The following is a 23200-nucleotide window of genomic DNA, read 5'->3' as shown; positions in this document are numbered from 1 at the left end:
CCATTAGATTGTAGTTAGGGGTATCAGAGTAAAGGGGGCTGAATACAAATGTGCGCCACGTGCTTTTTACATATTTATTTGTAAAAAGTGTTGAAAAATGAGATAATTTTCCTTCCAATCCAAAAAGGAAAATGCCTTTACATCAGTGCAGCTGGTGCTCAATTTTCTTGAGGGGGCGGCCCCCCTCTTCACCTTATAACATCTCTCCACTGCATATACTGTATCAACTTGCATCAAGTATGATGAAATAGCGGTATAGTATAATACCGCTTATGTTTTATTGCTTTAAAAGAGCACTTACATAGTCCAGCATGAAATCACAAACAATCTGCTCACGGAAGCAGAAGCCGGTCCGACGCCGGTATAAAACTTGCAGTGTGCGCAGTGCATCTCAGCTGTGCAGACAAAAATATAGGGCTCCTGTGGTTGTAGGTGTCAGGCCTTGCTTCAATATTTAAAGCACGCTTGTGTGCCTGTAAGAAAAGCTCATTGGCATTTGAACCCACACCTCCAAAGAGACTGGAGCCTTAATCCAGCACCTTAGACCGCTCGGCCAAACTACCATGTTACACTTGTGTGCTTGTAAGCAAAGCTCATTGGCAGTGGTGGGACTATGTAAGTGCTGTTTTAAAGCAATAAAACATAAGCGGTATTGTACTATATCCTGCCTTCTGTGGCTCTTTGTTGTGGAGCTATTTCACAGACATACTTGATGTAAGTTGATATATGCAGTGGAGAGATGTTATAAGGTGAAGATACCTACATTCATTACCTGCATAGTGGATTGGGATTTAGCTTCCTCCATACATGATTTCTTGATTGGAATGGGATACGTGAAGGAGATACAGCATTGAATTAAGGATTCCTTCCTAAAAGTCATGCTTTGTGGTCACTTTGTGGCTGAGACTATCTGGTGAGTGCATTTTTGTTACCACTTTGGGTGAAGCACTTTAAGCAAGTTTATTGAAGCACATTTGCACTTTATTATTCATGGTGTTGGAGTAAACACAAGAAGATTTGATCACATATGTTTATTATGGACATTTCTGATGGTTTATTTCATTGTGCACTTTACTAATTAGATACACACTGTATATGATTTATTTGTTATTTAATTAATTTATTGTTCCCTTTGCGCCCTTCATATATTTCTTCATTGTGTATTAGTTTCTACTAATTTTAGGTGCAGCATTGGTGTAGTCAATTAATATTTTTTTCTTTTTGGTTTTCATTGTGGCGCCGACACCCTGCACTTTCCCTCTTTCTTCTAAGATTGCCCTGTATTTGGCTCCATCCATCTTCCCATCAACTCTGATCAGCTTCCCTGTCCCTGCTGAAGAAAGGCATCCCCACAACATGGTGCTGCCACCATCATGTTTCACAGTGGGGATGGTGTGTTTAGGGTGATGTGCAGTGTTAGTGTTCAAAGAGGGGGAGTCGGGACTTTAAATGAGGCATTGGCTGACAACCAGATAGAATAAATAACAATAATGTTTAATAAATAGGTATATACAAATATATTCATATAAAACAGATAATGAATATGTACCATACCATAATCATACATAATTGTACATTTAATAATTTCCATTAATACAATTAATCCTCCCTTATTCCACATGGGCAATATATAAAAAAGATATAAATTCATTCATGATCCTAAAGAGACCACAATGGGTATTCAGGTGATATCAGTATGATGACGTCGCATCTAAGAAGCTCTACGCGTTTCGTGGAACCCTCCACTCATCAGGAGCAATGCGATATACGTCTGGTTGCATCTGGAAAATACATAACCAGAAAACTTAAGCCTTAAGTGGGGGGGAGAGATGGGTTGATTGGAAAGGTAATAAAATTATATAAAGAAGGGGCAAAACCACAATAAATGCACCACCACTGTACCTGGCAAAACCACCCTGTATGCCAACCCATGAACATGGAGCCGAGAGCAAGGCGGAGGCATCCAACCGGGAGCTGAGGTAATGGTCCGGCAGTGGGATCAGCACATACAGCAATGGGCAAGCAAATGTGAAGGGGACCTAAAATGCCAAAAGAAGTAAAGGATAAGTAATGAAATGGGATGAATCCAAAAATGGAAAAATAAGAAGACTGGTGAAAAGTGGAATGGGAATGTGATAGGACCAAGAGCCCAAAAGGATGTCAGAAAATTGCTCTCGGCTCCATGTTCATGGGTTGGCATACAGGGTGGTTTTGCCAGGTACAGTGGTGGTGCATTTATTGTGGTTTTGCCCCTTCTTTATATAATTTTATTACCTTTCCAATCAACCCATCTCTCCCCCCCACTTAAGGCTTAAGTTTTCTGGTTATGTATTTTCCAGATGCAACCAGACGTATATCGCATTGCTCCTGATGAGTGGAGGGTTCCACGAAACGCGTAGAGCTTCTTAGATGCGACGTCATCATACTGATATCACCTGAATACCCATTGTGGTCTCTTTAGGATCATGAATGAATTTATATCTTTTTTATATATTGCCCATGTGGAATAAGGGAGGATTAATTGTATTAATGGAAATTATTAAATGTACAATTATGTATGATTATGGTATGGTACATATTCATTATCTGTTTTATATGAATATATTTGTATATACCTATTTATTAAACATTATTGTTATTTATTCTATCTGGTTGTCAGCCAATGCCTCATTTAAAGTCCCGACTCCCCCTCTTTGACCATTACGCTTAGGGATGGAGGTACCTGATGGTAATTTAGTCATGACCTCATTTAAAGTCCCGCCCTTCCTCTTGTTAGCTTAATGTGCAGTGTTAGTTTTCCACCACACATAGTGTTTTGCTTTTAGGCCAAAGAGTTCAATTTTGGTCTCATCTGACCAGAGCACCTTCTTCCACATGGCATCTTGCAAACTGCAAAGGGGACTTCATATGGCTTTCTTTCAACAATGGCTTTCTTCTTGCCACTCTTCCATAAAGGCCAGATTTGTGGAGTACACGACTAATAGTTGTCTTGTGGACAGATTCTCCCACCTGAGCTGTGAATCTCTGCAGCTCCTCCAGAGTTACAATGGACCTCTTGGCTGCTTCTCTAATAAATGCTCTACTTGCCAGGCCTGTCAGTTTAGGTGGACGGCCATGTGTTGGTAGGTTTGCAGTTGTGCTAAACAGTTTACATTTTCAGGTGATGGATTGAACAGTGCTCCATGAGATGTTCAATATATTTTTTGAGATATTTTTTTATAACCTAGCCCTGCTTTAAATTTCTCCATAACTTCATCCCTGACCTGTCTGGTCATATAAAATCCCAATAAAATACATTGACATTTTTGGTTATAACACGACAAAATGTGGAAAATTTCAAGGGGTATGAATACTTTTTCAAGGCACTGTTTATATATAGTATCTATTATCAGTCCTGTAAGTGTGTGCCATCTAGTGGACTTTTTAGAACACTACATTTATAGGACCTCTCTTAGTTTGTGTAGTTATGCATATTCATTTTTATTCACTATATATGTCAAAGCTGAGCTTCAGGCAAACAACTAAATACAGAAATGAAATACATACAGTAGCTCACAAAAGTAAGTACACCCCTCACATTTTTGTAAATATTTTATTTTATCTTTTCATGTGAGAACACTGAAGAAATGACACTTTGCTACAATGTAAAGTAGTGAGTGTACAGCTTGTATAACAGTGTAAATGTGCTGTCCCCCCAAAATAACTCAACACACAGCCATTAATGACTAAACCGCTGGCAACAAAAGTGAGTACACCCCTAAGGGCACTTTCACACTGGGGTGTGGGAGGGGCGTTGGCGGTAAAGCACCGCTATTTTTAGCGGCGCTTTTCAGCTGATAGCAGGGCACTTTTAACCCCACTAGTGGCCTAAAAAGCCCCCGCAAATTGCCCGCAAAGCGCATGCAAAGTGCCGCTACCGAAGCACTTTGCGGGCACTTCGGCAGTGTTGGCCATTGATTTGAATGGCAGGGGTGTATTCAGCGGTGCTTGCAGGACTTTTTTTCCAGTCCTGCAAGTGCACTGCTGCAGCGTGAAAACACTCGGGCTTTCACACTGGGGTGGCAAGGGAGGCGTTTTTCAGATGCTTTACAGGCGTTATTTTTAGCCCTTTAGCGTCAATTGAAAAACTAAAATGGCGCATATGATTGTGTCATCATTTGTTTCATTCGTCCAAACAAAATCCAGCATGTTGGATCAGGCACTTTTGCTGCGATTCCTGTGCCAATCACATGCAGCGTCTGAACCGCAGCAGTGTAAACCCAGGCTAAAGCCAGGTACACATGGGCCAAATGTTGGGAGACATTTGCCGGTTCAAAAAAAAAAAAAAAAAAGTGACATTCGGCCTGTGTGTGTCGGACAGAAGGCTTCTGTCGGACGAGCATGCTGTAAAAACCAGCAGCCGACCGACTCCCAATCAGCGTCTCAGCCAATGGCGGAGAGCGCTGAATGGAGTGTTCTAGCGAGGTGGCTATCCCCCTGTCAGAACACAACACCTCAGCGGGGAAGATCGCTGTTCTAATTTCCGATGGTTAGTCCTGCGGCTCCGACCGGAGCTGTCAGTTTAAAAAAAAAGTGTAGTGTGTACCAGGCTTTACTGTTAGTGAAAAGTAAAAAGAACAGCAGGAAACTGATAAGGTAATCTCTCTAATGCCCCGTACACACGTTCAGATTTTCAGACGGAAAAGTTCTATAGGAGCTTATTGTCAGAAATTCTGACCGTGTGTAGGTTCCATCGGACATTTTCCATCGGAATTTCCGTCACACAAAATTTGAGAGCTGGTTCTCAAATTTTTCCGACAACAAAATCCGTTGTCATAAATTCCGATCGTGTGTAGACAATTCTGACGCACAAAGTTCCACGCATGCTCGGAATCAAGCAGAAGAGCCGCACTGGCTATTGAACTTCATTTTTCTCATTTTTCTCGGCTCGTTGTACGTGTTGTACGTCATCGTGTTCTTGATGTTCGGAATTTCCGACAAGATTTGTGTGACCGTGTGTATGCAAGATAAGTTTGAGCCAACATCCGTTGGAAAAAAAACATGGATTTTGTTGTCGGAAAATCCTATCGTGTGTACTGGGCATAAGGCCCCTTTAACACGGACGGATAGAATTCAGCTTTTAGCTGCGGATAGATGAAGTTATCTGCCGCACCTAAATTCACACAATGCTTTCCTATGGCCCCATTCACACACTGCATTTAGCAACGGTTTCGTTACATGGGGTTTTGTGCAGTTAGAAAAAATGTATTTGACTGCTTCCAGGACTGATTTATTGCAGCTATCTGTACATAATAGCAGGTAATCGCAGTGTACTATTTCACCTGTGGATAGCAGCGCAACAAGGAAAGAAAAACAGGAAGGACATCAGAAATGTCAAGAATGTTCCACCGCAGCTAAACGTAGCCGTATGTAAACGCACGTAATCGCTGCCAATGTACAACTGCAATTGACTGCTGTGCCTGGAGTCTATGAACTTCAAAATAACAAAACATGCTTTTAACAGCGGCAGGACAGCTGTCCGTATGAAAGAGGCCTAACACCTTGCTTTCTCTCTTATCAGCATGTACCTTGATAGCACATGAGCCCTGCATCACAAATGACTGGCCCTTTGTTCTGATTCTTCAATTACCAGTCTGAGCTCTGCTGTACAGGGACTGCAAGAGGTGGATACCAATTCAAACTAAGTTACATAAATTGCTTGCATTTAAAAAAATACATGAACCAATTTATTAATGTGGTGGACCTTTACTCCTAGAAAACAATTTTCATCCTTACAACCCCCCCCCCCCCACCCGACAAATCTGAAAAGCTGATTTTTTCTTTTCTTTCCTGCCTAGGGGAGCATGGCATCTCCTCTGCTTCTAAGCCTCCTGGGATATGCATCAGCTTCAATATAGTGACTGGAAGGGGGCAGATCTAGCAGCATGTCATCAGGGGGCCATAAAGAGACTGTTACCTCCAGATAACATCAGAAAGATGGTGGTGTAGGTCCCAGCAAGCAGCAGTGAATCAGCAGATCACAGTAGAGAAACACATGGTTCACTGAGTGCATTAGTATGTTTTTTGAGGACAACCCAGCGGACAAGTTAAGAGGGAAAAAAAAAATATAGGGGCAGCGAAGTTCCTCTTTCATGCATGCATAGCTTCATGATTTGTGTCTTTTATATCTGCCTGGAGTTCAGCTCTAAATACAGTGGTACCTTGGATTACAAGTAAAATTCATTCCAGAAGAATGCTTGTAATCCGAAGCACTCGTATATCAAAGTGAGTTTCCCCATAGAAGTCAATGGAAACTCAGATAATTCATTCCACAGTGACTTCTATTGTATGCAGTACCACATGTGGCCAGAGGTGGGTGTGGCGCCGGAGACACTCAGAAACCGCTCCAAGACGCTCAGATGCACTCAGAGTGGCTCTGAGTGCATCCGAGTGGCTCCAAGCGGCTCCGAGTGTCATCGGCGGCCCCACACCTCTGGCCAAATGGGGTACTGCACACCGCAGAGGCTTGAATTCTACTTGTTTTGCATGACAACGCTCGCAAACCAAGTCAGGATTAAAAAAAAATAATAGCTTGTATTGCAAAATGCTCGTTAACCGCGTTACTTGCAATTCGAGATATTACTGTATACATTTTTAATTTTTTTCAGGACTGTGACTTATAAGGAAATATATGTGGGCACCACCTAGTGTTTTTTTTTGTAGGCCACAGCATCTATAGTATGTGCTGTACAGTTTATGTACAGTATATGAATATGTATATACTGTATGTTACTGTATATGTTTTGTTTTGTCACTGATTTCTCTCTGTAGAGTATACACTGGATTGGACTGACTGCCGAAAGGAAGGAGGAAGGAGAAATCTTAAGACGGCAACACTCAGAGGGTGTTCAAGGTAGTGAGAAAGAAAAAAGAGATATCAAAGTAAGGGTTAATGCCTTACCACTTTTCACTCCTTTTTCACCTTCTGTTTGGCTGCTTCTGACAATAATTCTTTCTAATATTTTTGATTGAGTAGAGATGTAAGTTACTTTATGTTTCACTAATCCCTGAGTGAATGAGTGCTTGCGGGGTTCGCCAAAATTGTAATGTAGATGGTATACTGTATTTATCGGCGTATAACACGCACAGGCGTATAACACGCACATTCATTTTAAGAGGGAAGTTTCAGGAAAAAAACTTAAATTTTTAATAAGGAACTTTGAAGCAAAATAAGGGTCAGTGCCCATATGCAGCCTCACCATTGCCATCAATGCAGCCTGATCAATGCCCATCTGCAGCCTCACAAGTGCCATTAATGCAGCCTCATTAGTCTACATCAATGCAGCGTCACCATTGCCATCAATGCAGCAGCCTCACCACTGCCATCAGTGGTCCAATGGCGGCCCAGGAGATGGGACTTTCTATTACAGAGGCCGCCAAGTAAACAGGAGATTCTCACTGTATTTAATCTGACGGCGCTCATCCCGCCCCCCTCCCTGTCCCCTCAGAGGCAGCTAAAATTGAAGTATTGGCGTATAACACGCACGCGCTATTTGCACCCGATTTTCATGATGAAAAAGTGAGTGTTATACGCCAATAAATACAGTATTTGATGGCTGATAGATTTTTATAATAGAGTAGGTTTCACTGTAGTATATCTGGGGAAACCCAGTACAAGGAGCCAATCAGTTGTGTTGCACTGCTCAGTTGCTAACAAGAAACATGCTGATAGAAGGAGAAAGCAGAGTGACTAAAAGATGAGTCAGTCAATCTGCTGCTTCTTCTTTCACTGTCCATTCACAGGCTGTGGGAGGAACAAGACCTGTAAGTGTTACACTGCAGCTGGGAAAAATCAGGTTTTCTGCCCAGCTGGACTGGTGGTGCTGTGTGGCAGAGCTGTGCAAATCAGGACTGAAGGGACAGAAATAAAAATCATTTGGCAATGGCAAGTAAGACAGTTTCCAGAAATTTATTTTACCATATGTATTATATATTAACCCTCACATGACAGAGGTAAGTGTGAACAGTGACAGCATTGGAAGTGGCAGGGAGGGGATAATCAAGGGTGAAGGTTCATGTCAAAGAGAAGTCTGCAGAAAACAAAACCTGCTGGGCCAGCTCTACTTTGAAGGCTGCTTTATAACTCCATACTGCTAATGATCACAGTAGTCATAAAAATAAGCAGAAGTTATTAATACTATCGGAACTTCTAAATGTCACCCTGCTCCATGGCACACATTTGTTAGTAAAATTAGGTAAGCCTGATAGTATTACAGTGTTATCCTGGTACATTGTGCAAATACCAGTAATGATGTGCAAGATGTCAATTTGATATGGGTTATTGCATTTTGTGAATAATCCTGTTAGATTCCCATTAAGGCCCTGCTGATTAAATATTACCTGTATGTTTTGTATTAGGGTATTTAAAGCATATGAAAGGATAACCTAATGAGTACATTAGTCCAACCTTTTTCAACCAGGGAGCCCAGGCACCCTAGGGTGCCTTGAGGTCTCTTCAGGGGTGCCTTGGCAAAATTGCCCAAAAATTGTATACAAGCCAGTGAGTGGATCAAACCTGCCTTTTATTACACAAAACCCCAAGTTTTCACTGTGCACCTTAGGACATTCTAGCCACCGGCATCCTAACAACCAACGATGCCATCAGTTGATTAGGAGGATGTTGGTCACTTATGCCGCGTACACACGGTCTGACTTGCCAACGGGATAACCTTCATCGGCATTTCCGATGGAAAAATTTAGAACATGTTCTATATCTAAGTCTGTCGGAAATTCCGACAGAAAAACTCCGATGGGGCATACACACGGTCGGAATATCCGACCAAAAGCTCCCATCGGACTTTTTATGTCCGAAATTTTGACCGTGTGTACTGGGCATTACACAGCATTCTTGTGCGACCCTCCCTTGTCCCTCTCTGTTAACATTGGGGTGACATTAGCTGACTGATGGAGAGAAACTGAGGGAGAAGAGAAACATTGGAATACTAGTCAGTACCAGTGTGCAAAAGTGCATTTGCTTTGGAAAAATAAATCACCTCTAATATTGGGTGTCCTACGTGTGGATGTTGCAGCATTGTGTAAAACGATTAGAATAGCTTTTTACATTTTTATAATGAGATGCTTCGAGACTGTTTATAATTTTAAAGGGTGCCTTGAGATTGTCTATAATATTAAAGGGTGCCTCGACTGAAAAACGGTTGAGAAACACTGCATTAGTCAACGGTATATTTTTACTGAATTATTTTACATTTGTCACAAATACATTGGTGTAAATTAAAAAAAAAACTTTTATAATTGTATATTAAATAGTAGCTAGCTCCATCCAATTTCTGTTCATTAATAGAATGATGGCAACATTATCTCTTTTCCTTTCGTCTTCTATATCTTCTGGATATCTGAATATGCATCACAATATGAGCCAGATCAGGTAGAGGCTGAACAGTCCTGTGAAAAAAATTAGAAAGCAATAATGGTGTTACATTTTTCCCTTATACAAACCAGACCTGTAATATTATTAGATTTTCTGGGGGCTCAAGGTCATTTTTCCTTACATTACTACTGGGTTTTCAGCGAACCCTCTTTCAATCAATTCAGCTCAGTGCAATGAAAGACGCATAATATAGATCCTGCAAGTAGGGCACAATACCCTGCCTACTCATAGCCAGCGGCAGAGAAAGGACCCCCAATAATTCTGACTGGTGGGAGGCTAACAAAAGGATAGACATTATCTATTAATGTAAATATCAGCACCAAATGATTGATGCCCATTACACAAGCTCTATATATTGTTGCACCAGCTGTGCTTAATAACTTTAAAAATGCTATGCAACTTTCTATTAATGTCTGCCAGTTTGTGCCAAAATAATCAAGCACTTGCGCCAATGTTCTAAGTTAAAATTTGCTGTAAAATGTACGCCATTACCACAGTGGCTTAAATATGGTGGTGAGGAGGGGTGTAGGATTTGTATGGATGGACAGTGAACCACTATCGTGGAACAAATGAACAAACTCATGTGCAAGGCTTTTATTTGTTTGCTGCATAAAAGTGCGCACATAGGAATTGGAGCTTTTTTCTCTATGTGCCGATTTGGTTAATCCCGCCCCCAATGTGTCAATTCCTTCTGAATTTATTAGTTTGCTGCTGGCAATATATAGGCAGGATCCGGTATTCATGGTAGCCATGTTTTTGTTTTTTTTTAATAAATATGTTGTGTGACAAAAACATTGTTTGCCACTGTAGAGATGCAGTAGGTGACAGGGAGAGAGCCTGTTTCAGCAGTAAAGAGGGGCCTGAAAGATAAGAACAGAAGACTAATTGGAGACTTGTGGGTCTTACTCACGAATGGGAAAACTTTCAAGCAGTCGGTGCTCCTAGGTGCTGTGATAGTAGCTTGAGCAGGGCCGTCTTTAATATTGATTAGACCCTGGGCAAAAATTGTCTTGGCCCCAACCCCCCCCCCCCCCCATGCAATTTCACTCTCCGCCTGCTCTGAGACATACAATAAATAGCAGCTAGACTCAAAATGAGTTTACTGCATCAGATCAGGCAGCGATTGCGATTGGTTGCCAGAGGTTACAGCATATCATTACCGCTCACTGACTGGTTGCTAGAGGTTACAGCACACATTACGGCTCACTGATTAGTTGCTAGAGGTTACAGCACATGGTTTCTGCGTGTTGATTGGTTGCTAGAGATTACTATACAGTAATACTGCTCACTGATTGGTTGCTAGAGGTTACAGCACATCATCTTCTCACTGTCTGCACACCATGGACTGGGGAAGTGAGCGGACCCATTAATAGACAGAAAACTCCTAGGGATCCTAGGACTCCTGGGATCAGTGGCAGTGCTGGGGGAGGGGAGGGTGTGATCAATGGCAATGCTGATTTTTTTTACCAACTACCAATATAAAGAGGAGTTTCAACATTGGCCACCAATGTAATAGGGGTTTACACTGACCACTAATGTAATAGAAGCCTTCACAGTAACCACCAATGTAAGGAGGGATTTACAGTGACCACTAATGTAAGGTGAACATTCACACTGGCCACTAGTGTGAATGAAAGGATTCTACACCAAGCACCAATATAATGAGAAGATTTACATATGTTAGGCCTAATGACCACAGTTGCAGGCAGGACTTTCAAGCATGCCCCTTTATCTCCCCAGTGGGCAGCATTTAGTATAGGTGATGGTGGATATGACCTCAGGGGGGCATGATATTCATATGAATGCTGCCTTTATTTACATATCAATGTTGCTGGCCGATATTTGCATATGCATGCAACCACTATTTACATATGAATGCCGGTTATTTACATGTAAACACAGGGTCTGCAGGTGAGTCATCCATACATAACAATAGGGCAGAGTTGGGCAGCATTAGTAGCAGCACTTCACACTTAGATATTGGGACACAGCACAAGACTGAAACTTCAAGGGACAAGGGAATTTAAACCAGGATAGTTGGCAAGTACGAGGCAGCTGCTTTGGGCCCCACAACAATGACAGGGCCCAGGGCAGCTGCCCCTTTTGCCCTGCCTTAAAGACGGCCCTGAGCTTGAGTGTGGACACGTGTTGAGTACATGTCGAGGGCTGTCTGGCCTAAACAGGCAGGCTAAAGAACCTGACTGACTTCTGGGGCGGCCACGGTGCGGTTTCCAAAAGGGTCCTGTGCTTTTTTGGGTCTGGTTCAGGTGCGAATTCAGGCAAAAAAATCGGTGAACACAAACGCACCGGACCCCAGGTTGGAAACTGGGGCAGCACATATGTGAACCCGGCCTAAGGAGGGACAGAGACAGTCCTCATCTGAACAGACCCATGTGTTTAAGCTAAAGCTGGGTATACACAGATCGAAATACAAATCTGTGCCCTCCTGTCTGACAGAAGCCGATTGGAACTGCTGGAAAACCTTGTTTAATCAGCAACACTGCAGCCAATCTGCTGCAGTGCTGATCCGTGTATTCTGAAAGTAGAAAGTCCCCATTCCCTAAATACCGTGTCTGGTGGTGGTGGGGATTCCTGTATCAATATTGCTTGTGTGGATGCAGGAATCTGTTAGCTTATTTCATTCAGGCTGCCAGCTGAGCAAAACAAGCAAAAACAAAGTATGCATGTGTACCAAGTTTAAGCAAGCTGCAGTCTTTGTGTGACTGATAAACCAGCTCAGCAAAAAGGCTAAGGCAGGCCATAGATTATGCAACTTTCTTTCCTGCAACCATGGGTTAATGAAAGCATGATCGGAGACATTGTGCATTTGCGTGGTGTGTGATTAGCTCTGAAAATAAGGGCATTTAGAAACCTCCATTCAGCTCCCAAGACCAGCCTTTTAACCACAATGGTTGTTTGGGGAGTGATTAAAGTTCTTCCTATGAGCCTTCTGGACCGCTCTCAATGCTTGCTCTCTACCCCCTCCTGGCCCACTAGGGTCAGGCCACCACCTGCCAGAGGCGTAGCTTGAAGCTTGTGGGCCCCAATGCAAAAGTTGACCTGGCCCCCCCCACTACCACCCACCACTTCCACCGCTTGTGCAGATACACCCACCGAACGCTAACATACTCAAAGTGGCTTAAGAGTTTTGAGTTCCCAGAGTTCCTCCTTACATTAGAGGACAGGGATCACCCCTGGAGAATCAGAGGACAGGGATCATCCCTGGAGAATCAGAGGACAGGAATAACCCCTGAAGAATCAGAGGACAGGGATCACTCCTGGAGAATCAGCGGACAGGGATCACCGATAGAGAATCAGAGGACAGGGACCCCTGGCAGGTCATTTGGCAGAGCTCCTTTCCCATTCCAGCACTGTAAACAGCTCCCCCTCCACAATACACAAGGCTGAAATCACATTCCTTTACACAGTCTATCAGTCTTCACAGGGTGTATCTGGCTTTTATGTTGCCGTTCTGACCTGTGAAATCCCCTGGTCGGAACGGCAGTGTAGTTGCAGTAGGCAGATACACCCTGTGCAGATCATGGCTGACTGGCTGTGTTGTAAAAGAATGTGATTTCAGCCCTGCGGAGGAGGAGCAGTATAGAGTGGTGGTCAGGGGGCGCAACCTAGATCTGAGGGGGCAAAGCAAAATCTGGAGCCTGCAGCCCCTCGGGCCCCTCAGGAGGTGTTAAGGGATTTGTTTTAGCAATTTCTGAAGGTTTCTCTGTCAGTGTTGGCAGGTGTTGGTGGAAGGTCACACCCCGGAGGTGCGTGTCTTTTCCCCAGTTGTCAGGGAAGTGGGGTAAGCAGACATCCCCGGGTGGGGGTACAGAGAATCCCAGCTAGTGACTAGAAGACACTGAGGGGTGTCTTACCTCACCAGTGACATCAGTCCCATCGTGGTTACAGGTTGGCACTCTCCTCCTCTTGCCTCGCTGAGCTCGGTTACCATTCCATTTTGCCAGCACACAGCACAGACACTTCCCCGTCCTGGGCTGTTTTCACCCCGTGCTCCTCTCTATTCAGAAAAAGGCTCACAGCTTCTCCCCAGACAATGAGAACAGAGGGGTGTGGACTGTGGAAGGCAAATTGGAAGCCCAGTACCGGAGCGTGGCTGTGGGGCCCTAGGGCAGATCGGTGCTGGACTTTGTGGAGGATATGATAATATGACAGGGAGGCTGTAGGGGCCCCCTGAGAGCTAGGGTCGGGGTTATTGTGACCCCTGCAACCCCTTATGCTATGCCCATGCTGCCTGCTATGCTCCCAATGCTCTTTGAGTGACAGTGGGAAAAAGATTTTCTCCATCTGCCAAGTATCAGAACTCATGGCTCCTTCCCTTTTCCTTCCTGGCCCACCAGGGAATTCAGCTGCTGTCTGTGAAGCCTCCATTGCTCTGTGAGTGACAATGGGGATCAGGCAGAGTTTTCCCTTCTTCTGCAGAGCATCAGAACTCACTACTGTCACTGATATAGTGCAGGAACTCTCCCAAACACAGCTTCAGGCGTTGGAAGGTTCACAGGGCAACAGCCACACACCTTGGTGGTGTCAGAGTCAGTACAGGGGCCAATAGAGAAAGTCACTGATACTCCAACCAGTGTCAGAGGATGATGAACATTACTGGGCTGTAACTGACAAAGTTTATAATAAATTGCCACAGCAAGGGAAGTGTCAGTAAGTGCTAGTTATAAACATTTTGTGTATGTGAGTAACCTGAGAAATGTTACCTGATGACTGTTTAAACTTCACTTTTTACATTTTCACTTTTCAATAATGTCTACCATGATAAAGTACTTCAATGTTACTAGTTACCTATACTTGTTGGACTAATAGTAGCACTGTTCCCGATCTCAGGAGCTGGAAACAAATCAGATCAATGTGTAAGTAGTAGTGTGCAAGAGTTTTGAATGACATCACAAATTTACACTATGTTCGCTCTTTATAATGCAGATTAATACTTTGCATGTTATTATTTTCTCTGTATAAAATATTATCTAACCCCTAATAAAAAGATGGCATGAAAAACACATAGGGGCTGATTTACTAAAACTGGAGCACTCAGAATTTAGTGCAGCTGTGCATGGTAGCCAATCAGCTTCTAACTTCAGCTTGTTCAGTTGAGCTTTGACAATAAATCCTGGAAGCTGATTGGTTACTATGTAGAGCTGCACCAGATTTTGCACTCTCCAGTTTTAGTAAATCAACCCCATGGGGGGGGGGGGGGACATGGAAGGAAAACAAAAAATAGCTTTTTTTTCTTGCACATGTTTGGATGATAGAAATTAGCAGGGCTTCCCCTCATTTCAGATCTTCCCCTCGGATCTACAGCGACTGCACTTCCAAATGCACTTGTAGTGAGCAGTGGACTTGCCTTTAGTAAATCAACCCCATTGTGTGTCACAATAGTATACTCTGCTCCCCTTCACATTACTTCATATCACCCCCCCACAATAGTGACCTCTGGCCCCCCCCACCCGTCAGTAATGTCCTCTGCCACCCACACAGCAGTGTACCCTGCCCCCTTCACATCACCCCCCCCCCCACTGTAGTGCCCTCTGCCCCTCTGCCTCCCGCCCATAGCAATGTTGTCTGCCCCCCCCACATTAGCCCCCACAGTAGTGTCTGCTGCCCCCCCTATAGCAGTAGCATTGTTGTCTGTCTCCTCCACATCACCCACCACTGTAGTGTACGCTGCCCCTCTGCCCCCCTCTCTATAGCAGTGTCCTCTGCACCTCTCCCCCCCCCATAGCAGTGTCCTCTGCCCCCTCCACATCACCCACCCCACTGTAGTGTCAGTTGCCCTTCTGTACCCCCATTGCAGTGTCGTCTGCCCTCCCAGTAGCAATGCCCTCTGCCCCCTCCACATCACCCACCCCACTGTAGTGTCAGCTGCCCTTCTGTCCCTCTCATAGCAGTGTCCACTGCCCCTTCACATCACCCCCCCCTTCTGTAGTGTCCTCTGCCTCCCGCCACAGAAGTGCCCTGCATGTCTCCCAACTGTCCCTGATTTCGAGGGACTGTCTCTGTCCTTCTTTCCTCTTCATTTGTCCATCATTTTGGTCTGATCTCTATAGCTGTATATAAAATGCACTTTTTATCTTTCAAAAAGTGTTTCCCAGTACTAAACCTTTCATCCAATTTCTAAATTGCTGCATTTGTTTTCCAAAAGCCAGTATAAGAATAGTAGTGGTTAAAAAAAAAGCGTGGCAAGGGGTGTGGCAAGGGTTTTGTCCTATGCCCACATATTTTTGCTAATAGGTGTCCCTCGTTCCCATCTCAAAAAGTTGGGATGTATGGCCCTGTGACCCCCAAATCATTGATTTCTGACCCCCTTACATCACCCCCCCCCCCCCCATAGCTGTGTCTTCTGCACCTTTACATCACCTTCCCCTCACTGTAGTGCCCTGTGCCCCCCTCCCCCAAGTAGTGTCCTCCGTCCCCCTTCACACCATCCCCCGGACACAAACAGGAGTGGGAAGGTAGCATTCTCCTACCTGTTATAAGGTGTACAGCAGAACAGAAAGCAGGAAGGGAGGCAGCACAGTACTGGCTGGTGGGTGGGAGCAGGAGCTGCCGGTGTTAACTTTTCATATCAACAAGCTGGTGATTGGTTGCTAGGACCGCCGGCTTCCTAAAAACCAATCACCTACTGATTAACTGCAGTAGCTCCCGATCCCTCCCTCTGTTCATTATGCTGCCTCACTTTCCAGCAGAGTGGCAGAGGCAAAAGGGAAGGACCGGCTAAATCGTCTTGCCTGCGGTTGACAGGTAGATCGCGATTGACAGGTTGCTGACCCCAGATGTATAGGGGATACTGTCCCATATATATATATAAAATATTCATCATTTGCTGCAGATGACAAAATATAGGCACTATATTAGATATAAGTAGTGTGCAGTTTGCCAATTCTGCAGTTGGTGTCCTAAGGCCTCATGCACAATGGACGTTTTTTAAACTCTGTTAACTTAGCTGTTAGGGGTCCCTGGTGATTTTTTTTCTGCCTCTAAATGCCCCTGCATGTTAGCCTATGTGTCTATGCACACAGGTGTTTAGAGATGTTTAGAGGCAGGGGTGTGTAGAGGCAGAACAAACGCTTAGCGTATGTATATGCGTCTCAATACGTGTTAATGCTAGGTACATTTAGCGATTGAGTGTTAATTCATTTCAATGGCCAGAATAATTATTATTCTGGCCAGTGGCGGCCTGTCCATAGAGGGTGAACTGGCGCCGCCTCCCCTATCCATGCGTCTGGCCCCCTGATCCACATATCAGAGCCCCGGACCATGGATTCCAATACGGGGGGGGGGGGGGAGGGGGGTTTGAAGCACCTGATAAGCATTGCACTCCAATCCCACCCTGTTGTGTGACGATCGTAAAAGGAATTTTCCGCTATTTTCACACCAAAGTTCCTCCCAATCAGGAGGCAGGTTGTGAAACCTGTTTACCGATTTGCCAAAGCGTCAGACGATCCTATTGGATGCCTAGCGCTTTGGCGGAAGAGGAGACACAAGCTTGACACAAGCTTGAGGAGCAGGCACCGGAGCCGCCCCTGCCCGCTCTCCAGGAGAGGACACCACAGCCCCGCCACGCAAGCGGGCAAGTGCTGCGCTGCCCGGCAGGGGGCTGCTGTCAGTGCCGCCCCACCGGGGGGTGTTGTTTGTTTGCCGCCCGCCCAAAAAAAGAACCCACCAGCCGCCGCTGATTCTGGCCAATGAAATGAATTAACGCTTCCCAGGAGGAAAGGCATCTAGGAGAGATGGGTAGAAGTCCTGTGTTCATGAGGCCTACATTTCTGCATGACGCTTTCAGATGCCTTTTTAGTTGAGTTCCTGTTTTGATACAAAATGTGACTTCTCAAAAAGACATTGGGGGCATTTATCAAGCAAATGACATGACCTTGTACGGGCAATGGGCCCATCCACTACAGACTGCCTAAAGAAAGACCACAGATCCTGCACAAGTTGAGAACAGCAGTGACCGGTCTTTATTATAGGAATCTACTGCACAGAGGCAAAGTATCACACCGGATTACTGCACACATCTGGTAGATACACACACAGCGCAACACGATTCAAGTAAAGCCTCGTACACACGATCGGATTTCTGGCCAACAAAGCCTCAGACTTTTGTCCGAAGGGCGTGTTCCGGGAACTTGTCTTGCATACGAAACAGTACACAATTGTCGGCCAACAAACACGAACGTAGTGACGTACTGCATGGAATTTCAGCTCTTGTGCGCCACCCTTTGGGCACCTTATGCTAATTTCGTGTTTGGTGAGCACTGATTTCGAGCATGCGTGTTTGTATTTTGGACTTTTGTGTGAAAGACTTGTGTACACAGGAGACGAAAATCTGAGAACAGACCGTTGTCCGCTGAAAAATTTACTAGCCTGCCATCCAACATTTGTTGGTGGAAAGTTTGTCAAAAATTGTCTGATGGAGCGTACTAACGGTTGGATTTTAGGCAAACAGTCTGTCATCACACAATTCCTGGACGTAAATACGATCGTGTGTACGAGGCTTAAGAATAGAGAATACACATGCCTCTTGTATTTAGACAATAATTGTTTACCCTGAAGTTCAGCCTTACCATTAAGTTTAAGATCATTATTTTTAGAACTCTGTCTGGAAAAAAAGAATTACTTTGCCTCCAGCCTGGTTCGTTTTTTCTTTTTTTAAACTTTGTTGTATTGTTATTTTTACATGAACTATTTCAGTAAGAGAGAGTAAGCAATCTTTATTTTTTTTTTAGACACTGACATTTAGGGATTGTTTTATGTGGATAGCTTTGGTTTGAGACACTGAAAACAATCTGTGCTTATATTGTTTAGCTATGTAGACAGTTCTTTTTTCTAATCTGGTTGTTGTTTCCCAACATTTACATTGTTAGGGCCAGAATTCTTATATTTGGACTAACCAACTAATATCCTAAAATATTGCACTGTTATTGTTACAGGACATATTGTCCTACACTTTTAAACTATTAGCATAATATTTTAGCCAACCACAGTTTGATCTTCACTAAGAATGAGGTACTTTGTGAACCTGCAGATTCTGTACAAACAGAACAGTAAAAAAATACAGTCTGACAATTGCCCACAGTTAGCATGTGTATTATTAGTAGGGTTGCATTGATACTGTATTGTAATCGGCGAGTACGAGTACCGATACTTTCGGTCAAGTACTCACCGACACCAAGTACCAATACGTTGTGGTGCGATTTGTGTCAATACAAAATAAATGGGCGCAAATCGCACTACAAAGAATTGCATGTGATTTGAACAGGAATGTGGTGCGATTCCTGTCCGAATCATATGTGATTTTCCCCACTGCTCCTGTGTGTGTATAGGAAAGAAAAAACGCCATCTAGTGAGCAGTTTATTAAAAATGTTAGAACTCACATTAAAGTGGAAAACCATGCAAAATCTAAAAATCCCTGCATCTATAAACACCAGGCATCTAACACTAACCTCTCTATCCCTGCAAAGAAAAGCTGAGTATACGTACCTTTGTGGAAACCGATCTGACCCGCTCCGACGCGATCTCCAGCGGCGGAAGCTCTGCAGAGGACTTGGAGGACAACGGCTGTGAAATGAATGGGAAGTGACGTCACCCATAGAGTTACTATGGGGCTTCCGCTGTCCTCCGTCCTCCTCTGCACCCTCCTACACAGAGAAGCCGCGGCTGAAAGCTCGGTGTGGGATCCGGTCGGATCGGGTCAGATCAGCTTCCAAAAAGGTATGTATACTCATTTTTTCTTTACAGAGATAGAGAGGTTAGTGTTAGATCCCTGGTGTCTATAGATGCAGGCATTTTAGATTTTGCATGGACTTCCACTTTAAGTAGATATCTGGTCAAAAGCAAAGTCTGCATAGTTGTCCCGGTCCCACTGATGATATATAACCATGGCCGCTGGAGGTGCTCACTGGGCTGGAGAAGTTCCAGGACCCCTGTGGCTATAGGGCGGAAGTGATGTCAGCTTGGGGGCAGACCGCCTCTAAATCTCCTCCAGCCTTGTGAGCACCTCCAGAGGCCTCCAGAGGCCGTGATTTCATCTTTCAGCTATCATCGGCGGGTCCGGGACACCTATGCAGATTTTGCATTTGACCAGAAATGTATTATTATTATTATATAGGATTTATATAGCGCCAACAGTTTACGCAGTGCTTTACAATATAAAGGGGGACAGTACAATTACAATACAGTTCAATATAGAAGTAAATAAGGAGGGCGAGTGCTAACATTTTTAATAAACTGCCCACTAGATGACGCATTTCCCTTTCTATACACACACAGACACAGGAGCAGTGGGGGAAATTGCATGTGTAGAAAAAATGATCCGCACTCTGTTGCTCTTAAAATTTCTTCATTTTATTGAATAGCCACAGTGAACAAATGCTGATTAAGTCAGTTGACGGGTTTCAGCCTATAAGGCTTTATTCATAACCCATTCCTGTCTAAATCACATGCTATTTTTTGCAGTGCGATTTGCGTCCATTTATTTTGTATTGACGCAAATCACAACGCAAACTATCAGTTTCGGTATCGGGAGCATTTTCACGAGTACGAGGATTTCAACTATAACAGCCAGGAACCGCACAAGGGACACTTCAGTTTGAATGTAAGTACTGCCCATTGTGCTGATGTTTCTTGTTTTGTTTTTCTTTTTAAGTGGAACTTCATGCTGGCCCCTTCAGTAGGTATACTGTAGCTATGTAAAATATTAAAAATAAGTGCCTATAAAATCCACAATAATACACTCAACCTGCTCTGCACATGCTCAGTTTCTTCTATTTTTAGGCACTGTGCCAAATTTTTGTCCAATCTGCTGACAGGCTAAAGATTTACTGCTGCTCAGGGGCTCTGGGCTTCAGCAAAATGGTAGCCTCCAGCAAAAAGAAACAGAAACAATGCTGGAGGCAATTTACAAGACACACTATTTGTGGTAGCATACTTATTAATGTGGAATGTATGTTCCTTGCTAAAGAACGTTATTTTTATCAAGTCGTTATGGGTAAAATTCCACTTTTAAATTTTACCTAAGCTTTTTCCCATTCCTTGTTCTTTTTGCTGGGCAGTTTGATTTCCATATTATGTATATATGTTTGTCTAGCATAGTGATCCTATAGAATGACAGATACTTAGATCTCACCATTGCAGCATTTGGTCACATTGTTAAACTTGAGATCAGAAGGACAACAGAGGGATCCAGGAAGAAGGCAGGAATCATCAATCACACAAGGTTCTGATCCGCTTCCATTCCCATCCATGATACAGGTACAGCTGTCTCCATTGCACTGCTTGTTTGAGCAACTAGAGCACAGAATTTCTGAAAATAAGCATAGAAGATACCAGAGAGTTTGCTTCCAGTAAATATAATGATACTTTTTTGTATGCGGTGCTATTAAGTTTTACCAGTGCAGTTACAAATAGGCCAAAAGCCATTTTTGCTATCCAGTACCATGAAACTGAATTGATTTTGTTATCATTGTCAGTAACATAACCTTGAAATGCCTTCCAGGGTAAAAGCATGAGCATTTAAATGTCTGCTAGATTATAAAAACATCATAAATAGAATTTTACTGGTTCAGGGAGGATGAAAGATACAAGAATCCTGGGAACATTATCAAGCTGGCTCATTAGTTTTAAAGTATACCTGTGACCAGGCTATAGACATCCAAGTATTTACAAACCCTTAACAAACACTAAATTCGTTTTAGCCCTGATTCACATTGGAGCAATTTGGCATGCGATTTAACAACAAATCGCTTGCCAAATCTGCGGCAATTGCACTGACCGAATCGGTGCGACGCCGCATTAGCGGCACCGCACGTTTTCCCAAAAATAGTTTCTGTATTACTTTTGGAGATTTCTGGGTGAGATTTCCATTGAAATCTGTGCATCTGTGCAGAAACCCACACAGATGTCTCAGCTGAACTCGCACAATTTCATTCCCGCAGTCAGTGTGAACCTTTGCTTAAAACATGTTCATTGACTTCTGTAGCTGCAGACACCGTGGAGTAATTCATCCTCAAAGTTCATAGTAGAGTTGCTAAGTGTATTTAAGTCCTCTAAGCAGCTCAGCTCACCTTGCTCCACTCTCCTGGTGCATCTGTACTGTGTTTATATTGCACATTGGAAGGCTGTTGAATCACTGCTGGGAAGGGGGAACTGAGTGAGCTGAGCTACCGAGAGAAGGACTGGAATGACTTCAGCGCTTCTGCTGTGAAACTTGAGGATGAATTACTCCACAGTGCCTACAGCTACAGAGGCCACTGAGGGCTTGATTTAAGGCTAATTTACTGCTTGTGTAAATATGTAAGTATCCACAGCATGTCCACAGGTCCATTTTAGAAACTTTGAGTTTGGTTTTATAATTATTCATGCAAGAACAACATTTGGCAGATAGTGATAGTCTGATGTAGATAAAGGTACTAAAAATAATCCTTGAACACACGCATTAGAACACAAGAAAGAAAAAAAAAATAGGTATGCAAAGGAAAGCAAAGCCAGCTACAGTTTTGAAATCAAACAGTACAGTAATAGAATATAGCTGCAGTTCAAAAAGTGACATCACTCAGATTCTTGGAAAATGGAAAATATGCCATGTTATGAGATAAACAATCACAGTAATTGTATTCCTACAACATAAAATCTATTCTTTGATGACAGTCATGCTTAAATATAATATTGGTCAACTTTACATACCTTGTGGAGCTATAATGAAAACAATAAAAAAAAAGGAAAATTAATGTTTTTTTAAGGAAGTATGACAAATGTATATATACATATATCTCTAATCCTGATATACTGTACTGTAAATCTGATTAGCAAAAAAGTAAGATGAATGCAAAATGCAATCTATTTAAGAATTATGAAAATCAAACTTGTGTTTCAGAATTTTGAACAACTAATTGATAATATTAATAAGATTTATAAAATCCCCATGAAGTAGGTTAGGTGAGCTGCCATTTGGAATTTTAAGGAGAGAGATTTAAGTGTATATATACTGGTATCTAACACTGAAAAGAGACACTTGTATTCAGTACTGGGTGCCTTTAGGTGTCTGCAGGCAGACTCTCCTTTTTCTTAATAAAAAACCACCCCCTGCACATAAGTATGATATCCCAGTAAAGGTCCACATGTCAAGGTTAATACTTCAAGCCTTGCTGCTCTCTCAAGACTGGGGATGTCCTGAAGCAACTACAAAAGGCAAAGGACAGAGGGTGCACCAGCCTAGTGCATTATCCCACAGCATTTATTATAAAACCACATAAAATTATACTCACAAACATCAGATAAGAAATTGCTTATCAAGGTACTCGTCTGTAGCTATAAAATCCAGGCGACTCAGCCACCTCCAAAGCCCAGGAGGACCTCGGGATCTTGAATGGCTGGTGTCTTTCAAAGGATAGACCTTCTTCCTTTAGAGCCAACCTTGGCTCTGAGGAAAAAGGTCTATCCTTCTAAACGCGTTCAAGATCCCAATGACCTCCTGGGCTTTGGAGGTTGCTGAGTCACCTGGAATTTATAGCTATGGGTGAGTACCTTGATAAGCTATTTCTTATCTGATGTTTGTGAGTACATTTTATGTGTTTTTATAATAAATGTTGTGGGATAATTTACTAGGCTGGTTCGCCCTCTGTTGTTTGTGTCTCCTTTATTTAGCCCACATAAAGAGCCTCTAAGTTTGCAAAAATCTCTTGTGCAAAATTACAATTCTCCTAGAAAGTTGACACTTGGGCCTATCCCTCTGCTGCTTTGTGAACCTTCTT

At 43.3% G+C, this 23200-nt stretch overlaps 1 long non-coding RNA gene across 1 annotated transcript; it reads right to left on the bottom strand.

Annotated features, from left to right (window-relative positions):
- Positions 1-9382: 9382 nt before the first annotated feature.
- On the bottom strand, positions 9383-20701 carry LOC141130025 (uncharacterized). Its single transcript, XR_012241952.1, has 3 exons — positions 20578-20701; positions 14237-14281; positions 9383-9441 (listed from the first exon to the last, which is right to left on the bottom strand). It is a non-coding gene; the product is annotated as an uncharacterized lncRNA (long non-coding RNA).
- Between the last annotated feature and the right edge of the window lie 2499 nt (positions 20702-23200).

Source organism: Aquarana catesbeiana, linkage group LG02 (assembly GCF_042186555.1).
Source record: "Aquarana catesbeiana isolate 2022-GZ linkage group LG02, ASM4218655v1, whole genome shotgun sequence".
Taxonomy (NCBI): domain Eukaryota; kingdom Metazoa; phylum Chordata; class Amphibia; order Anura; family Ranidae; genus Aquarana; species Aquarana catesbeiana.
This window is presented reverse-complemented; position numbering and strand designations above follow the sequence as displayed.